Here is an 18,987-nt window from a genome sequence, read left to right as displayed (position 1 = left end):
GCTCCTGGGTGTGCGCCCTTTGCCCAGGACCCCACCCTCAGAAGGGCCCTGCCCTTGGCTTAACGTTCTATTGTCCACACCTTAAAATCATTAATAATTTTTGAACGAGAGGTTCCACATTTTCATTTTGCACTGGGCCCCACAAATCATGTGACCTGTCTGGGCTGGGCTGCACCCTGCATGTGACACGGTGGGTAAGAACTGGCCTCTGGACTCAGCCCTGTGGGCTGGGTGCGCTCGGGGGGGGGGGGCACTGCCCCCTCGGAGCCTCATTTTACTGGGGGCCCTTTCCTCCTGGGATCCTCAGCTGTGGTGCCCCCTGGGGTCATGTGACACAGTACTTAGCATGGGGCAGAGGGCAGGGGAAACCCACTGCTCCAGGCCTCCACCCCCAGGCTGGCTTCTAGCTCTGCTCCCAGTGTGCTGTGTGACCTTGGGCCTGTGGCCTACCTCTCTGGGCCCCTGTTCCAGCCACGGCCTTGTTACCAACACTCCCTGACACGCTGAGCCTACACCCATACACACCAGGACCTGGCCAGCAGTTTTGAACACACCGGGAGCCCAGTGACAGCCGGGGAGTGCGGCTTCCGGTGGACGTACCTCTGGTGCAGGCTGCATCTCTCCCCAGCAGCCACCTCGCTGTCTCCGCTTCCCCATCCCAGGGCTCTGGTCTGCTACTTCCCAGTGTTTTTGGATAAACTGAGGCAGAGAGAGACACCCCAGGGTCAGAGACTCCCACTGAGAGTGTCTCAGCCCATGGGGGGCGAGGCTGAGGCTTGGGGTCTGCAGGGGAGAGCCTGGGAGGGAGGTGGGCCCCCCCGGCCCCCATCTCTGGGTCTGGCCTGTCCACCCTCCCCGACCTGCCCCATCGCCCCCGCCGGCCCTGACCCCTTTTCCGGATTTTGAAAGTTTGCTGATACAGAGAATTGTGGGCGAGATGTGGACTTTCTTCCCTGTCGTCTGCCAAGAGATTATCAGAAATAGAATGTTTGGAGCTGCTTCTGGAAAGCTCGACTACGACAAAGACAGATAATGTCCTAGGCAGACAGAGGGGTGAGGGTTAGAGGGGGCTGCAGAGAGGAAAGGACTAGGACAGGTCTGAGCGGGGGGACATGGGGACCGGCGCCTCTTGGCCCCCCGACTCCCCTGGAGCCGCCCCGTCTCCTCGCCCCGAGAACAGAGGCAGGTCTGCCCCTGAGCCGCGAGCCTGCGCCGGGTGTGCTGTCCGCAGGGCTGCGGGGTGGCCAGTAAGACAGGTGCGCAGGTAACTGCATCTCAGATGGACAGGAAGTAATCTCTTACTATAAGTGCGTCCCAGGCAATGTTGGGGATGTACTTATACCAAAAATAATGTTCGTGGTTTATCTGAAATTCAAAGTTACCTGGGCAGCCTGTATTTTCTTTGGCAAATTCGGTTTAAGTGCAGAAGACACACTACGTTTCAAAGAGTTAGTCCCAAAAAAAGATACAATGTCTCATTAATACTTCTTATGTGGATTACATATTGAAATGAAAATATTTTGGACACCTTGGGTTAAAAAAGATACCGTATTAAACTTCCTTTCACCTCCTTTTTACTTGCTTCTTGTGGCTCCTGGGAAACTGAGTCACACATGCGCCTCCTACTGGACCTCGGCACCTGCTGGTGTAGACGCGGATCCCCGGGCCCAGCACTGGAAGCCCTGCCGTGTATTAGGAGCCCCTCGGTCCCAGGCAAACCAGGACAGTTGGTCCCCCTGGAGCACGGCAAGTGGCTGGGTGGGCAGTGTGCCTTGGGAGAGGTGCCTCAGTTTCCCCATCTGTGCACCTGTCTTGCCAACGTGGGGCTTGCAAGGGGGTGGCAGCTGATCACTACAGCTGAGGGAAGGGGCCTGGATGCGGGAGGAGCTCAAATGCAGCGGCCTGTTGAGCTTGTTGTGGCAGCCCCCCCACTGCCCCCGCCCCAGACCCTGTCACCCCCCCATGCTTCCCCCAATCCCCTGCAGGTGCTCCGGAGCTGGGGGACCAGCAGAAGAGAGGATGGGGTAACTTCAGGTTGCTTCCCTGGGGATCTGGGTTTTGAAATGGATTCCTTCACTCCCGTATCAAACTCACCAGTCCTCCTAAGAAATCCCAGGACCATTGGAAGGGCGGCCCCTGGCCCCTCCTCATTCCTGCCCCCTTCTGTTCCTCCTCATCCCTATTTCTCTGTGGCGGCTCCCACAGCTCTGCACTTGCTGGGCACCTCTGGGCGCCAGGCACTGTGGACAGAAGGTTCTTTACACACAGCTGAGGCTCATCTTGAGCCTGAGGTCACACAGCATGAGCAGCAGAGCAGGGTTGCACTTGCAGAGTCTGGGCACCTCTAGGAGAAAGGCCGACAAGGAACTATGGAGGGAACGGAGCTGCCTTCCTGTCTCAGACACAAAGGCACAGCCGGACCTCTCCTGAAGGGCCGCTATCCCCAGGGCCACCGGCTTTCCAAGGTGCCCACACTATGAGGCATCTCGGGGATCCGTGTTTTAGATCCGTAGCCGAGTCCAGTGAGGAAGGCACTGGGCCACCTCTCGTCCATCCTACAGGTTAGGAGACTGAGGCCCTGAGTGTGAGATGTGGCCCAGTCACGGGAAGCGGAGGGGCTGGGACTGCGACCCGGGCTGCCCAGTGCCCTGGCATGACCAGGCCAGCACATGACAGAGAACTAATATTTGCCCGCGCCTTGCCCTTCAGAGATCCCTGGCCTCCACCTCGTCGCATCGATTCTGCCCCCACCAGGGAGGTGGGCAAATATTTTCTGTGACAAGTTCAGTTTACAGATGAAGAAACTGGGGGAGACTTGCCCAGGGCCATGTGGCAACGTGGTAGAAGAGGGGCTTCTGACTGGGGCCTGTCTGGGGGCAGACCCCGTCCTTGTCCTTGCTGCCCCGGGACGCCCGGGGGAGGGAGCAGGGCTCAGTGCAGGTGCCTGATCCCCAAGTCACCGCAGACCCTGGGGGAGGATGTCAAAGCTGGGGAAGGCCCTGCGCCCCCCACATGGAGAGAGCCCTGGCGGTCAGGAGTCAGAGGAGGATGCGGTGTGGGCCCCGGAAGGAGCGTCTGCACAGGGCTGAGGCTGGGGGTCACCAGCCACATTCTCTGTTTCCTGATTCCCCACTCTTTTCCTTAGAAACCAGTAGGAAAGTTTTGGCAGAGAGTGAATGTACCTTCCGCCCAGTGAGGTACAGCCCAGGGTGTAAAAGGCTTCCCTTTTGTCAGGCCAACGGGGATTCTGGCTCCATCACTTTCAGCTGTGTGACTCTGGGCAAGTGACTTGACCTCTCTGAGCCTCCATTTCCTTGCCTATGAGACGCAGATAATGGCAGAGCAGTGCTTCTCATTGCTGCCGAACATCAGAGTCACTTGGGGGTGAATTGAAAGATACACTAATTGCCAACCCAGCCCCAGAGATTCTCAAGTCACCGGGCTGGGGTGCCGCTGGACGCAGGGAGTTTCGTAGCGGTTCCCACATGCAGACAGGGCTGGGAGCCTCTGTCCCTGTTTGGAGTTGGAGGATGAGCTGAGATGCAGCCTAGACTCCACCCGGCCCAAGGAGGCGCCCAATCCATTAGACCCCCCAGCCTGGGGGCCCATCTTTTTGTAAATCACATTCTTACGCGACTGCAGGAACAGCCATGAAGTCTGAAAGAAAAATAGTTTTTCAGAAAAGCAAGGCCACCAGGAAAGCAGAGGCCGGCTGGTGACCCTGGCGGGCCCTCATGAGAAGCCCAGAGAACCAGCGACCCCACCAAATGGATGAACCTCCATGTGGCCTTGCTCATTTACCGTGACTTAGTTTCCCCGACTCGGTTCTCATGACATTGACCTTTGAACTCGTTGGAGCACTGACGTCCATCCCCGTGGCATTTCGTCTCACTCTGAGTGCACGACCATCCTCTGAGCCTGAAATTCCAATCCCAAAGGAAAACCCCCGAGCCAGAAACAGCTGCGGTAAACCAGGAGCCGCCACCCCCGCACTGATGTTCACGGCACAAACTGCGAGCCACGTCCAGGCGGGCTCCTGAGGACAGGTCAGGACATGGGGGCGAATGCTGCGAGAGGAACATTCTCAGCCTTTGCAAATGGCAGTTGCGGAGCCGGGAGGCATGAACTCCTTATGACAGGAGCAAGGGAAGCAGACGGCGAAACCGTACTGATGGCCGGTCGCCGGGGCCACGGAATCGTAGACGGATTTTTAAAAATTCAAATTTCCGTTATCTTTGTATAATCAATAATAATCATCATAAGTAAAGACAATTCGAGACAAAGATTTCCTCTGTTTCGTTTTGTTCACTAGTGTGTGCGCAACACAGGGCCTGGGGCATAGTAGTAGCTCAGTAAATATTAAGTGAATGAGTGAATGCATCTTGTTGCTTTCAGACTTTCCTGATAGACTCTTAAAGCAGTTTTGAGCATGGATCGCCCCTCTTGGCTTTATATCATTTTCGTATGGATTGGCATGGCTTCAGTATATTTAAATCTTTGATGACAATTTTGAATTGGCCAAGGTTGAAGACAGAGCCCTGTGGCGCATCATTAGAGACCCTTCCTCCAGAGGACATGACTCTATGATTGGCAGAGGGGTGAGTGACAAGGGTCCGGTCTCTGGAACTTACTAGCTGTGCATCCTTGGGCAAGTTACTTCACTTCTCTGAGCTTCAAGCTCCTTGTCTATAAAACGGGGGGAGTAACACCTGTCCCCCGGGGTAGCTTGTTGCCTGACACCTTATGGGTCCTCAGTAAATGGGGGATATACCCCTCCTCTCTGCCCACCACCATCCAGACATTTTTACTCTGGGCCGAGTCCTTTGTGTGGCTGTGGACCTGCTGATTTCCCAAACATCCAGCCCACATCCCCTTAACCCCTGACCCTGCCAACGTCCTCCAGGGCACTGGTTCTCAAAGTGTGGTCCCTGGAGCAGCAGCAGCAGAGGGGAACGTTTAGAAATACAGATTCTTGGGCCCTGCCCCAGACCCACTAGATCACAAATTCTGGGGTGAGCCCAGCAGTCTGCATTTTCACCAGGCTTCTGGGGGATTCTGACGCTCCCTCGAGTTTGAGTACCACCGCTGTCTACGCCACCTTCTGCAGCAGGCTGTAGGCCCCACAAGACAGAGGAATGACAGTCATCTGACTTGCCCACTCCTGGCGGATCCATGGGACGTCCTTGGGCCACTGCTGCATCCTCCCCACAGGCTTGAAATCTGTGAATAATCTGTACTCGGGGCTGGAGTTCCAGCACGTACGTTGGTCGTGCCTCAGAAAACCGAGGCCCGTCTGCTTGTCCCTGACCTTGAGAGTCCAGCTGGTGTCCTGCGGTTCCTCCAAGGGCACGTCCCAGGCCCCTGGGCTCCCTGGGAGCTGGTTGGCTGCATGAGGAGGCCCGCAGGCCCCAGGCTGTCTGTGGGTCCTTCTTGTCCACATTCATTGTCCTGGACAGACACACCGAGCAGCCCTGGGTTGCCACGCTGTGTCCTCTGTGCCATCCGTGGCTGTGGCCCATTGGCCCCCACAGCATGACTTTCTTTGTTTCTTTCGCCTCACATGCTGCTTGAAAAAACCTGTTCGCCTCCGTTATCAGGTCTCACAGACCCTTGGGGCCTTGCCTTCCTGGGCACGTGGGGTCAGGGCCTCAGGTGAGCCAGACCGTTCCGCAGGGACAGGACCAGCAAACAGCCGCAGGAGGATTTTGTGTGTTTCTCTGCAGGAGAGCAATTGCAGGCGGAGTCCTGGAAGTCCCAAGAAGAGGCCTCGGGGCTGCGGGGTCCTGTCTACAGGGGAAGCAGGACTCCAGAATCTGGTCGTCCTCTCCTGAGGCCCTGCATGCCTCCAGAGTCTCTTAGAAACCTATAAACTGCAAACCAGACCCTGCATTTCCCTGCCTGACCACGTCTGGGCGTCCTCTGGCTGTCCTCAGGCCCGCCCTGGCCTCACGGCCTTGGCAGGCAGCCTGAGGCTGGCCCCTGCAGGAGCTCACCTGGAAGGGCTACTTCCGTCCACCCTGTCTCTCCTCGCCCTCCTCCAGGCCCCCAGTGCACGGATCTGTCCCCACCTGCCACGTGTGGCCTCCCTGCACTGCCCGCGGTGACGCGCTGCCTTGCTCCCCTCCGGTTCTGGGCAGCCCTCTCTAGATCTGTCTCTGATCCTCTCGGACGAAGCGTGTGTGTGTGTGTGTGTGTGTGTGTGTTTGCATTTCCCAAGCCCTACTGTGTGCTGGGATTTGTGCTGAGTATATGCCGAGGTTCCAGTCTCTGCAAACCAGACCAGCCAAGCCAGCAAGCGATTCTCGCCCAAGTGTCCTGAGTTAGAGTGAAGATGGTAAGAGGGAGCTGGGGAGGGAGCTAGGGGGTGGGGGTGGTGGGCATCACGGGAAGCCCTCTGGAGGGGTGGCCCTTCAGCTAAGGTGGACTCGGTCGCCCCCAGAGTTGGGGTGGGGGAAGCTGAGGGAAGGCAGGGTGGGATGCTCACATGCAGAGCCCGAGGGTAGGAACAGGCTTGTTAGCTGGCAGGAGGCTGGAGGAAGGAGGGAGGAGCCCTGGGGGCTGGCCGAGGCCAGGCCACGCAGAGTCTTGCAGGCCCAGAGACAACCTTGGCTATTCTTGGGGCTGCCATGGGAGCACCTGCAGGGCTTTGAGCCGGGGACCGGTGGGACCGGTGGGACCGGGCAGAGGGAAACACGAGAGCAGCTGGCAGGCTGGGGTGGCTGCTCAGCCAGAGCCGCAGCGCCCCAGGTCAGGATGTTGGCGGTTTAAGTGGAGAACTGATGGGTTCTTGGTCCATTCTGGAGCTGGCATGAATGTGACTTGGAGGTGGGTTAAACTGGAGAAGGAACAGCGGGGGTCTGCTAAATGTGAAACAACTGAGACCACCCCCCCGAAAGAGAAGCCCTGATCTGTAGCATCTGCCAGGTCCTGCGGTGCAAATATGCCCAGCACAGCTGGTTTCAAGCTACCCGCTTGCCGTGCAGAGTTGGGAAGAGATGTGCACAACTGGATCTCAAAACATGAGCCGACTCCAGCCACCACCGGGGTGAGCGAGGAGGAGTCAAGAACGCCAGCCGTTTCTCTCATTTCAGCGAGCGATGGAGGACGGAGCATCTACCAGGTGGAGGCGATGGAGCCGGAAGAGGCTGGGGTAAGGCGGGGGTTGAGGGCTGTCTTTCCACGTTGAGATGCCCGTAGACCTCTCCAGCTGGGTCCAGGAGGTTGGGGTGTGGGAACCAAGGGGTCTTGGCTGGAGTGTGTGGGTGCTGTTGGCAAACAGATGATGTCGAAAGCCTGCTGATCAAAGGAGATCACTGAGAGAGACAGAAGAGGCCGGGGTGGAGCCGAGAAAAATGGCATCGTCCTAGCGGCCTGTTTAGGTGCTCACATCCCCCACCAACTGGTGAGGATGGAGCCTTGCTCCTCGCTGGAGCCCAGCGGTGCTTACTGGGTGCATCTTCACACGGCTGGTGACTTCCCTCTTGTGGGTGTGACTCTGGAGGCCCCTGGACCGCAGGCAGAACCCATGAGGATCTTACAAAGCAGCTTAGAGGCCCCATTGGCTCAGGGCCAAGGTGACAGGACAGCCCAGGGGAAGAAGGGAGAAGTAGCACCAGGGGCAGAGAGGGGGCGAGCTGGAGAGGATGGACAGATGGGAATGAACATGATAATCATAAAAGCTGCGATTTATTACATCCTGACCAGATGCCAGGCCGGTGCTCAGCGCTTTCTGTAAAATTAATCTTTGCATCACCCTCCGAGGCAGGTAGTCTTATTAGCCACATGTACAGAGGAGCAAATCAAGGGGCAGCGGGGGTCGAGACAGGCAATGTGATGGCAGCACACGGCCTGCAGCCTATTTTCCTGATTTTGCCCAATTCTATCCCCAAACACAAGACAGCCTTCTTTGAGAGTGGCTTTGGTTTTTGAGGAAACGAGACCTACTTGGCCTCCTTTGATACCACCCTAAGTTGAGACCAAACTGAACCACAGCTGGCTTCTGGTTAGTTGTTGGCATCGTCTTCATCAATATCTCCATCATCTTCATCACCATTGCCCTCTTCATCATCACCATCTTAATCATCACCATCATCTTGATCACCATCATCTTCATCGCCATCATTACCGTCACCATCATTGCCATTGCCATCTTCGTCATCATCTTCATCATCACCACCATCGTCATTATCATCTTCATCATGCCATCTTCATCACCATTATCATTATCTTCACCATCGTCATTATCATCTTCATCATCGCCGTCTTCATGACTGTCATCTTCCTCAGCAGCATCACTGGATAGGGGGATAATGAGATTGCTCCTTATCTGTATTTCCAAGTTGTCTGCCATGACCCAGTGCTGTTTGCACATTTTCAGAAAGGGTCAGTCCAATGAGGGAATGGAGGCACTGGGATGAGCGCTGGGCTAAGGAGCTGGCTGGAACAAGGGCACGCCTGCCTGAATAGACGAGATCCCCGCCTTGCTCCAGGGCCGCATCCAGCAGGACCTGACAGGCTCTGGGCTCCTTGGACTGAGTGGAGAGCTACCCGCCCTCTGCAGCGCTGGGGGCCGCCAGCGGGCAGAGTCAGGTCCGGGCAGGGCCTTGGAGGCTCCACGTGTTCGGTGCATGGCTGGAGTGGGAGGAGCAGCCTGGCTGTCTGGGCCTGGAGAGGAGAGTTGCTGAGCTGTCTGCTGCAGGAGCAGGGCCCCCGCCATCCTCACCGCGGGACAATTCCTGCACTACAGGCGATGACCTTTGAACGCTTGAATCCGAGGCACTGAGGCTGAGACATCAGTAGGCTGGGCCTGGCTCCGCTCTGCTCACAAGTCGGTACAAGGATGGGTTTGTTCGCCACTGGCTGTCGAGGATTCCAGACCTGCCTCCAGGCCCCGTGGCCTTTCTCCTCCTCCTGGCCCTGCCCCCTCCACCTCCATTTGATCAGTGTGGGCAGCCTGGGGGCAGGAGCGGATCTTCCTCTGGGATCCCTGTGCCCCACTGAGAGCCTGGGCTCAGAGTGCTCTGCTCAGAGGGCTGTCCCGGGAGCCCAGTGCCTCATTTCCCAGGCAGAGAAGCTGAGGCCAGCGAGGGGACGTGGGTCATCTAGGTCACACACAGGAATGTGCCGTGGAATTCAGCTCCATGCCGCTTCCCCGTCAAATGGCTGTGACCTCTGGGCAGGGGTCCCTGCTCTTCGATGACTCAATCCGCAGGAATTCATGCACCAGGTGCTTTCCTAAGAGGTAGGCTTATGCTGGCAGAGGAAAAGACACAGGTCTTGCCCCTGAGGAGATGATGATCTGGTGGGGAGATGAGCGAACAAGCAGGTGACCAAACGTCCTGCCACTCACTGACCAGTCCGGCGATGTCGGGAAAAGCCCCCTGAGAGAGACAACAGGGCTAGGAACAGAGTGGGGTGAGGATTGACCAGGCTAGAAAAGACCTTCCAGGAGAGGCCAACAGGAGGTGCAAAGGCCCTGAGGTTGGAAGGAGTCTTCTGAGAAACACGTGGGGCACGTGTCTGGGCGAGGGTGTCAGCTGAGGCTGGAGAGGTTGACAGGAGCCAGATCACGTAGGACTCGGTGTCCGCGGAAGGAGTTTGGACTTTCTCCCCAGAGCTAAGGGAAACCCCAGAGAAGGGTGACAGGATCAGACCTGCATTTTGAAGATTGTGGGGAGGATATGGGCAAGCACGGGTCAGGGGCTGTGGCAGCAATCCCAAGAAAGCATCAAGGTCACAGCCACTTCCTGTCCCCAGGAAGAAGCTCCACTTGGGACAGGCCAGATTCCGGGACGCTGTGTGTATATGTGTGTAGATGTGTGCGTATCTTTGAGTGAGTGTGTGTGTGTGTGTGTTGGGAGGAGTGAGGGGCAGACAGGAGAGGTCACAGTTCAGTGGGTGGAGCTTGCTGAGGGGACAGAGGTCACGGGGCTGTGGGCTTGGTCTCTCCTCCCCGGGGTCCAGAGCTGGCCGGTGGGCTCCCTCTCCTGGGTGTGTGTGATCTGACCTGTCCTGGGCGGGATCAGCCACGCCACGAGCTCCTCTTCCTTCCTCTGGAGCTGCTGTGTGTGGCCTCCTGCCCGGGGACAGAAAGGCCAGCCCCACCCACGACCGTAGGGAGCCTCGGGCCACGGCGCCCGCTGATACAGACGTCCCTCACCCCCTGTGCTGGCGCCACCTCTGGGGACCTCGAGGGGTGGAGAGAAGCCTGGGTCTCAACAGGATCTGGTCCTTGGGGGTCTCCTCCCCTGACGTCACCATAACTACACCCTGAAACCCCCACTGTCCCCAGCAACGGTGTGGCTGTGTGTGTGTGTCTGGGAGCCCCAAATCCCCCCGACAGCTGTTCTGCATCAGTCTTGGCATCCTCTCCCCTTCCCCAAGCTGCTCAGAGACCCCTGTCCCCAGGCCAGAACCAGGGCAGGTTACGGAATAGGCAGGCCCAGCGCAGAACAAAGACGTGGGGCCCTGTGTTCAACAATCGTGAAGTGTCCAGACGGCAGCAGCACGGGGGCCTCTGAGAGCCTGGAGCCCATTCAGAGCCTCGGGAGTGGGGGTCTGCCACCCAGCCATTTTCAGGGGAGGAAACGCCTCACAGCAAAAGAATTTCCCCGGAGCCTGGCCCCGACCTCTTCCTCTCATTCGTTCATTCGCTCGTTCCCTCATCACTCCTCCATCATCGGGTTCTGAGCTCCTGACCTGCACCAAGTTCCGCGGGGTCCCCGAGACTGGAGATGCGCTGGTCCTGACTCCATGTGGCCTTGGACCAGGCCCCACACCAGGTTTCCATGACGCCCCCTCACCAGGCCTCCAGCACCTGCCCAGCCCAGAGCTCTCGGTGGGCTTCTCCTCTGGCACAGTCTGGGGGCCTGCGACTCGGTGGCTGAACACACTGTTCCCCGGGAGGGGTCCCCAGAGCAATGGGACCCAACATCATATCACTTTCTGACCCTTCACATCCCTCCTCTGTCCCCTACCCCAATCCCGCTTCATCTCTTGCCTGCGTTGTCATCATCATTTTATAAAAGGAGGTATAACCCACATACAGTACAGTGCACATTCCTGAAGTGGGCAGATCTGCATGCCCGCTTGACTACCACCCCGGTCAAGATGCGGAGCATGCTCTGCCCCCGGGAAGGCCCCCTCTTCTGCCTTTTGTCCCCATTCCTTAGCTTTGCCCGCTGTTGGTTGTGACATCTACGGAATCACACAGAATGCTCTCTCTTGTGTCTGGCTCGATGCTGTGGCTCTGGGATTCACCACGTTGATGGTCTGTGGTCCCTCCTTTTTATTGCTGCACAGACTCGCACCGTCTGCATACACCACAGCTGGTTCACCCGTTTCCTGGACATTTGTCTGTTTCCAGCTTTTTGCTGCCACTGTTCCTGTGTGAGCCTTTGTTTGCGTTTTTTGGGGTGAGTACCTAGAGGCAGGACTGCCGGGGCATAAGGAAGGCACCGGTGGAAGTTTATTAGAAATGGCACTTCATCTGGGTGTCTGCGCCCGCCCCCTGGCTGGCCCCCTCCCAGCCCCCTGACACCGGCCATCTCTCTCCATCCAAAGCTGGCCGGGTCGCCCCTCAGCTTGGAATGCTTTGAAAGCAGCCCCTGCCTTTAGGGGAAAAGGTCAACCTCAGCAGCCCCACAGGGCCCCCCACCAGCAGCTCTGCGTATCTCTGGCTTTCTCCCACCTTGAATCTCACATTCCAGCCTTATCAAAGGCCCACACTTCCCTGCACGCACGCACATCCTTTCTGCCCTCCTGCACGAACTGTCCTTTCTGCCCAAGCGCGTGCCCTCCATCCCCCTCCTCCTGCGGCCACCTGGTGCAGGACCTCACTAGAGCATCTTGGTGACCTCCTGACCTCTCCCAGGCCTGGACCAGCGTCTCTGGCCCACATCTGCCCGCCGCCTCTGAGCCGCCTTTGCCGGGGCTTCTTGGGGCACACCAGGTCTGCATCGTGGTGGAGATGCCGTCCAGACAGGGCAGGAAGAGGAGCTTTTTCTCCCAGCTGCATCCTTGCAGCCGGCAGGATGTCTCACATGCAGGGAGCCTTGGTCAACATGCAGCAGAGGAACCGACGAGGCCGAGTCTGGGTGGACACACGCGGAGGTGTAACTTCCATGGGGTACAGCACACACATCCTAAGTGTGCAGCTTGATGAGTTTTTGTAGGTGCACACGCCCGTGTGGACACCACCCAGGTCAAAACGTGGACATGCGCAGCTCTCCGTCTGATTTCTGTTCCCATAGATTGGTGTTGCCTGTTCTTGGATGGACACAAAGGAATCGCACAGAATGTTCTCTCTCGTGTCTGCCTTCTCTTGCTCAGTCCAGACCCCTGCACCTGAGTCTCTCTGCCTGGAGGGCTGGCACCTTGGGCAGCCCCAGGCCATCAGTTCCTTCTCTCTCCCAAGATTTCTCTTCCCACTTCTCGTTTCCATCCTCAGCCTCTTCCTTGTATTATCAGCAAGTCATCCTTGAATTCAGGGACCCTGTGCCACTGCCCGGCCCCGTCCCGCTCACCGAGGGTCCCCGAGTGCTCTGTCCAGCCCTCCCTGTCTTGCCACATCCTTTCTTTGCAAACCACCTGGCCTTTGAGTCACTGCAAAGTCTGGCCCACATGTGTCACCTCGGTCCACCTGGCACCCCCTGGGCTTGCTGGTGATAACACAGCAAGACACTTTATATCTGTCAGGGGGTCTTACAGGTCAGCCCAGTCCGTGCTGTGAATTCTCAAAGTGGGGTCCCCAGACCCGCAGCGTCGGCACCGCCTGGGAACTTAGAAGAGCAGGCTCTCGGGCGCCCATCCCACCGCCCAGGAACAACGCGCTGCGTCTTTCCTTTCCTCTCCCATTCACGGTGCTTCTGACCCCAGAGCGGGTGGTGTTCCCACACCCACCAATTCTACACACCAGCCAGGGTCCTCCACTTCGATTTGACTCTGACACCATCCAGAGATGGTGTAGACCCTACGATTAAGAGCCCTGTCCCACAAGACTTCCCGCTCCCCCCTCATTTCAGATGCCAGTCGCACGTAGTGGGGCCCCAGGCCACCGGCACTTCTGTCCCACTTGGCTACAAATCAGAGGTCCCCACGGCCCCCTCCTTAGGCTTGCTGACTCGTAGAGCAGCTCACAGACCCAGGAAAGCAGTTTCTTACTATTGCTGATTTATGACGAAGGCTATTTTAACGGATACAGGTGAACAGCCAGATGAAGAGACACACAGGTGAGGTCTGGAAGGGTCCGGGGCACAGGAGCTTCTGTCCTCGGGGAGCTGGGGTGCGTCACGCTGCTGGCATGTGGATGTGCTCCCCAGCCTGGCAGCTCTGCAGACCCCATCCTGGAGGGGTTTTTACGGAGGCTTCCTCATGTAGGCATGATCGATTATTGACTCAGTCTCCAACCCCTCTCCCCTCCCCGGAGGAAGAAAACTCCACACTTCTAATCACACTCTATCTGGTGACCAGTCCCCATCATCCTGAAGCTGGCCGGGAGCCCAGCCAGAGTCACCTCATTGGAGCAAAAGATGCTCCTCTCACCCAGGATGTTGTAAGAGAACTGGGAGCTCCGTGTCAGGAACTGGGGTCAAAGATCAACTGTTTGAATTAAAGATGCTCCTAGCACCTTTACTGTTTAGGAAATTACGTAGGTTTTAGGAGCTCTGGTCAGGAGATGGGGATGCCCACCAAAATGTGTATTTCTTATTATATCACAATGTCAAACTCACTGAGTCAGAAGCTCGGGGGTGGGGCTGGGCCATCTGTGTTCCCACAAACCCTCCAGTGGTTCTGAGGTAGCTCAGGGGTGAGGACCGCCTGGCATGTGAGTGTGTCGGCGATGAACCGATCCAAATGGGAACATCACTTTCTCTGACTGGAAGTATGCTGTCATCATCAAACGTGCCAAGGGGCTGGGGTGTGGGCTGACGTGGTCTGCTGCGTAATCACAGTGCCAACCGGAGCCTCCTAGGCACACCGGCCTGTTCCCAGCCGGCCGCCCTGCTCAGTGCTGGTAAGCGTTTAGACGGGCGTGTCCCTGCCCCACATGGAGGGTGCGTGGACCCCAAGGTGTCCCTGCCTGCCCCAGAGTGGGGGCCTGGCCTGCCGCTGACTTCCCATTGGCTCCTCCTGATCTGTTCTCTACATTTTCTGTCCTGCCCTGAGCCACGCGAGTCTGGGGCCCCAGCCAGCTGGCTTCCTGTTGGGTCTGGTCAATGGGAGACAGTGGCAGGAGGTCAGAGGGCAGGAGGAGAGAGTGGGCAGGCAGTGGGGTGCTGGCAAACGCTTAACAACCAGGTCTGGGGGGCGCTGGGGCGTCAGCGCCTGGCTCAGGGTGTGCTGGCGACATCTGGGGATCCACAGACCCCTCGACCAGGAGGATCCAGCTGGTCTCAGTGGGAACAGCCCTTCTGGTTAGTTCTACAGGAAGCCTGGTTTCAGGTGTTTCTGCCTTCCTGTTTCCACCCTGACTCATCTGCTGCCCCAGTGCAGGGGGAGCAGCATTTCCCCAACTCAACGACCACAGCCCCGTTCCTCGGGGGGCATCTTGCAGAACTGGTGCTCCCGGGAACACACTTTGGGAACACTTGGGTAGATGTTTACCTAAATAACTCTGGTCACCCTTAAAGGCCAGGAGACAAGGGACTCAGTGACTCAGTGACTCAGGGACGATGGTTGGGGCTCAGAGGTCTGGGAGGCCACAGGACACCAGCAGCTCAACCTCTCAGCCTGGCTACCCACAGTAATCACCCAGGACCGTCTGCAGAGATGTTGATTTAACTGGCATGGGGTGTGCCCCGGGCACTGGGGTTTTTAAAAATTTCCCAGGTGCTTCCCATGGGCAGCCAGGCTTGAGAGCCACTGCTCTAGAGCTGCGAGCAGCAGGAGGGGGAAGAGGATGGACCTTCTTTACTGCAATCTTGGGTCACATTAATAAAGGTATCATCTCCAGAATGTAGGGTGTGATGGTCCTGCTTGATTTGGCGCTAGTTAACAATGTTTCTTTCTGAGTCCCATGTCTTAACAGGAACACCTGGAAATTGGAAAAAGTTCAGAAAAGAGGAATGCAAATGGCGAGAAGACTCAAGATGGGGTCTTGAGGGGATCACGCTGGGCCTGGAAGACCTCACAGACAGATCGGCATTCCTCAGAGCAGAGGAAACAGGTTCAGGGCGCGTCATTTGCCACATTCACCCTCAGCTCTTTTGATTTGGGGCTGATCCTTGAAGCCACTCTGGTTTCTCTGTCTTACTGCTCAGGAGCTCCCAGGAGAGACTCACCGAGGGTGGGACTTGTGGGTGGGAAGTGGGGAGAACCGAGGCTGAGAGGGGCCCTGGCGGGGAGCAAGGGGTGATTCATTCCATGACGGTCAACGATTCTCCAAGGAGACCAGCTAGTCCGGGCATGATTCAAGGAGTTCACGCTTATTTAGAGGTGGGGGAGCGAGGAACGGGGTCAGGATGAGTGGGCGGGTGGATGCTGGCAGCGGGGCTGTGTCCCGGGAGGTCAGGCTGCCACGAGGGACCTTGCTGTCCTTGCTCACTGCTGGATTCCCAGCCCCAGGAGGGTTTCACAGAACAAACGAGGTCTCAGAAGAGTAAGAAGCCTGGATGTGGGGGGAAGATGGGCTGGCAGGGAAGGCCTCTCTGAAGAAGTGACATTCCCACTGAGATCCCAAGAATGGGTGGGGAGCCAGCACAGGAAGAGCACTCCAGGCAGAGAGGACAGCACGGGTAAAGGCCCTGGGGCTGCTTGGTGTGCGTGAGGGTGGCAGTGGGACAGAGAGCACTAAACTCCGGGGCTGAGGAATGGCGGATGTTGAGAGGTGGGCAGAAGGCACCGAACACATAGCACTCTGAGAAGAGCTTGACTCAGGGGCCACTTCCCAGCTGGGTGACCTGGGGTGAGTGACTTAACCACTCTGGGCCTGAGTTTCATCATGGGTAAAATGGGGATAAAAATAGCAACCCGGGGGCCACCTGGTGGCCTAGCAGTTGGGTTCCCATGCTCTGCTTCCATGGCCCGGGGTTCGCCAGTTCAGATCCCGGGTGTGGACCTACGCACCGCCTGTCAAGCCATGCTGTGACAGGCGTCCCACATATAAAGTAGAGGAAGATGGGCATGGATGTTAGCTCAGGGCCAGTCTTCCTCAGCAAAAAGAGGAGGATTGGTGGCAGCTGTTAGCTCAGGGCTAATCTGCCTCAAAAAAAAAAATAAAAAAAGCAAGCAACCCACACAGGACTGGGGATGGCACAGCACTGGGAGCTGGGCCTGGCACATGGTAAGCCCCCAGAAGCGCTAGCTGCCACTATTGTTATTATCACTGTTATGGACGGAGGAACCCATAACAGGAGCTAGAGCCAGGCCCAGAAAAAGGAAAGCAGCCTGGAGGGCAGGCCCGGGGTTCTGGGCTTTTCCTTCCCACTCCTCTCCCCCACCTCTCCCTGCACCACTTCCCCACCCCCCGATCTGGAAGAGTCTGCGGCTGGCGGAGGCCCCGGGCGTGGATGCCGTCCAGGCCCCACATGGGAGCATCTGTGTCTCCAACAGTGTGACCACATCCCAGAGAGAGGGCTCCAGTGCCCGGCTGCCCCTGCGGGTGGCTCTGAACAGGAGGGGGCTGGCGAGTGGCCCAGGGAGGCGTGGTGACAGCCAGGGGGCCACAGGGGCCGAGCAGGGGCTGCGAGGGCAGCAGGGCTGCGTCCCCGAGCCTGGGGACACAGCGTTGCTCTGCGTCCTGCTCCTGGCTCTGGCAGGGCCTGGGCTGGGCGGGCAGTGACGGGCAAGGGCAGGAGCGGCCGGGTGGAGCCAGGGACTCGGGGCTCCGGGACCCTGTGCCAGGAAGCCCTTCCTGCCAGGACGCCCCCGGTCGCTGCGCCCACTTCCAGCTGCGCTGAGGCAAGCCTGGCTCCTTGCGCTCCACCCCCGACCCACTGGCAGGTCCCAGCTGGCCACCTGCAGACACACCTGGAGTCGGACCAGCCTGCACCACCCCCGTGGCCGCCCGTCCCTGCCCTGTTTGGCTGCAAAGCCTCCTGACTTGATGGGGCGTCCTCACCAGGCTTGCTCCGACCACAGCCATCCTCCGTGCAGCAGCTGGGACAACCACACACTGCACAGAGCCAGGTGGTGTACCCAGCCCTTTGATGACTGCCTCCTCACCTGGGTATTAACCAGTCCTTTCTGACCTGGTGTCACCTGTCTGGCCTCCTCTCCCACTTCTGCTTCCCACCCTTCCTCTTGGGGCCCCTCGCTGCTCTCAGCAGGCTCCCACCACAGGGCCTTTGCACCTGCTGTTCCCAGGGCCTAGAACACTCTTCCCTCAGAAGTGCACGTGACTTGTTTCCTCAATTCATTCGATCTCTGCTCAAATGTCTTCTCAGTGAGGCCAGAGCAGCCCCAGTAAAGTACTAACTCGGACCCTCCTTAACCAGCTAAGTTTCTCTACACAGCCCTCACCGCTAATTTACATACTTCACGCTTACTTGTTCATTTGTTTGTCTGAATCCCCACACTGGGATGCAAGTTCCTGGAGGGGAGGGTGCTTTCTGTTCTGTTCCCTGGTGGATCTCAAGCCTCGTACAGGGCCTGGGGCACAGCAGGTGCTCAATAAATAGCACTGCATGAAACGAGCCACAAGCATTCCTTAAGCAAGAGAGCACCACCCCTAGGACCACGGTCTCCTGGGCTCCTTCCTCTGGGACTGACCTTTCTGTCCCTGGAGACATAACGTCAGGAGAGGGGTCATCTCCCGCAGGGCACCTTCAAACCCCTGGCTGGGGTTTCCCTCTGGCGGAGCCCAGGAGAGCAGAAGAGTGGGAGGCAGGAGGCCGGAGCTGGGCTTCCTTCTGGCCAGGGCACTGGGGCGGGTCACATCTCATTCACTGGCCAGCAGGGGCTGGTGCTCTGCGCAGGCAAGGGCCGGGAGCACCGGGGTCTCTCCAGGGACTTGGCATCTCAAATACTCGGGATGTCTGCTCTTCCAGCCCCTCCCTCCCCGCCATTCTAACATTAGGTGCTTGGGGAGCGGCCGGAGTACGTAATCGGGTTGCTGGTCCAGCGCACGAACCGTCACAGTGCAAACCGCCTGCATCTCCGAGTCGGTGTGGAGACACCATCCCACGCTGGAAAGAGGAACAGGAGTGGTGGGCTGAATGGTGGTCCCCGAAAGATGTGCCCAAGGCCTAACCCCAGGAGCCTGTGAAGACGACCTTCCTGGGAAAAAGGGGCTTTGCAGAGTAATCAAGTTAAGGATCTTGAGACGAGATGATCCTGGATTTAGTGCGGGCCCGAAATCCAAGGGTTCTTACAAGAGGGAGATCTGACAGACGCAGGCCAGGCCATGGGACCTGGAGGCAGAGACGCCAGGGCACGCAGCCACCGCCCAGGACCGCCTGGGGGCCAGGAGCAGGAAGAGGCGGGAGGGACCTGCCCTCCCCCCACACCCCAACCCAGCCTCTGGAGCAAGTGGGGCTCCAAGATGGGGAGAGGATGAATTTCTGTTGCATCAGTCCCCTAGTTTGTGATGATTCATCACAGCGGCCCCAGGAAAACCCCCCAGGAGGGAGTGCAGGGGATCGAAACCTGGCTGAGGGTGACTTCGCTGAGGATTACCTTCCCTCCCAAGTTTCAGGTTTGGGCTTTGTGGGCTTCTGCCCAGCTGTGCACCGGCTCCCGGGAGCTGGGGAGGCGGGGCGTGCCGAGGCACAGAGGCGGCTCAGGGGTGTGGTTGGTGGCGCCTCCTCCTGGATCCGGGCACCTGATCCCTCTGGGAGAACATCCTGGGCCTGGAGTTTGCCCAGGGTGGAGTCGCCCAAGGGCAGAGAGCAAAGGGCAGCACGAGGTGCAGCCTGGCCCTGCTGACCCCCGCAGCCATGGCTGTGACCTTGAAGCCCCAGGAGCTTTGCTGTCAGCCCTGGAGGCTGTTTAGAACAGGAAAACAGACTGCACGGAAGGGATGTTCTACCGTCACGGGGGAGGGGCCTC

This window comes from Equus asinus, chromosome 28 (genome assembly GCF_041296235.1).
Source record: "Equus asinus isolate D_3611 breed Donkey chromosome 28, EquAss-T2T_v2, whole genome shotgun sequence".
NCBI lineage: Eukaryota > Metazoa > Chordata > Mammalia > Perissodactyla > Equidae > Equus > Equus asinus.
Note: the sequence above shows the minus strand (reverse complement) of the source record.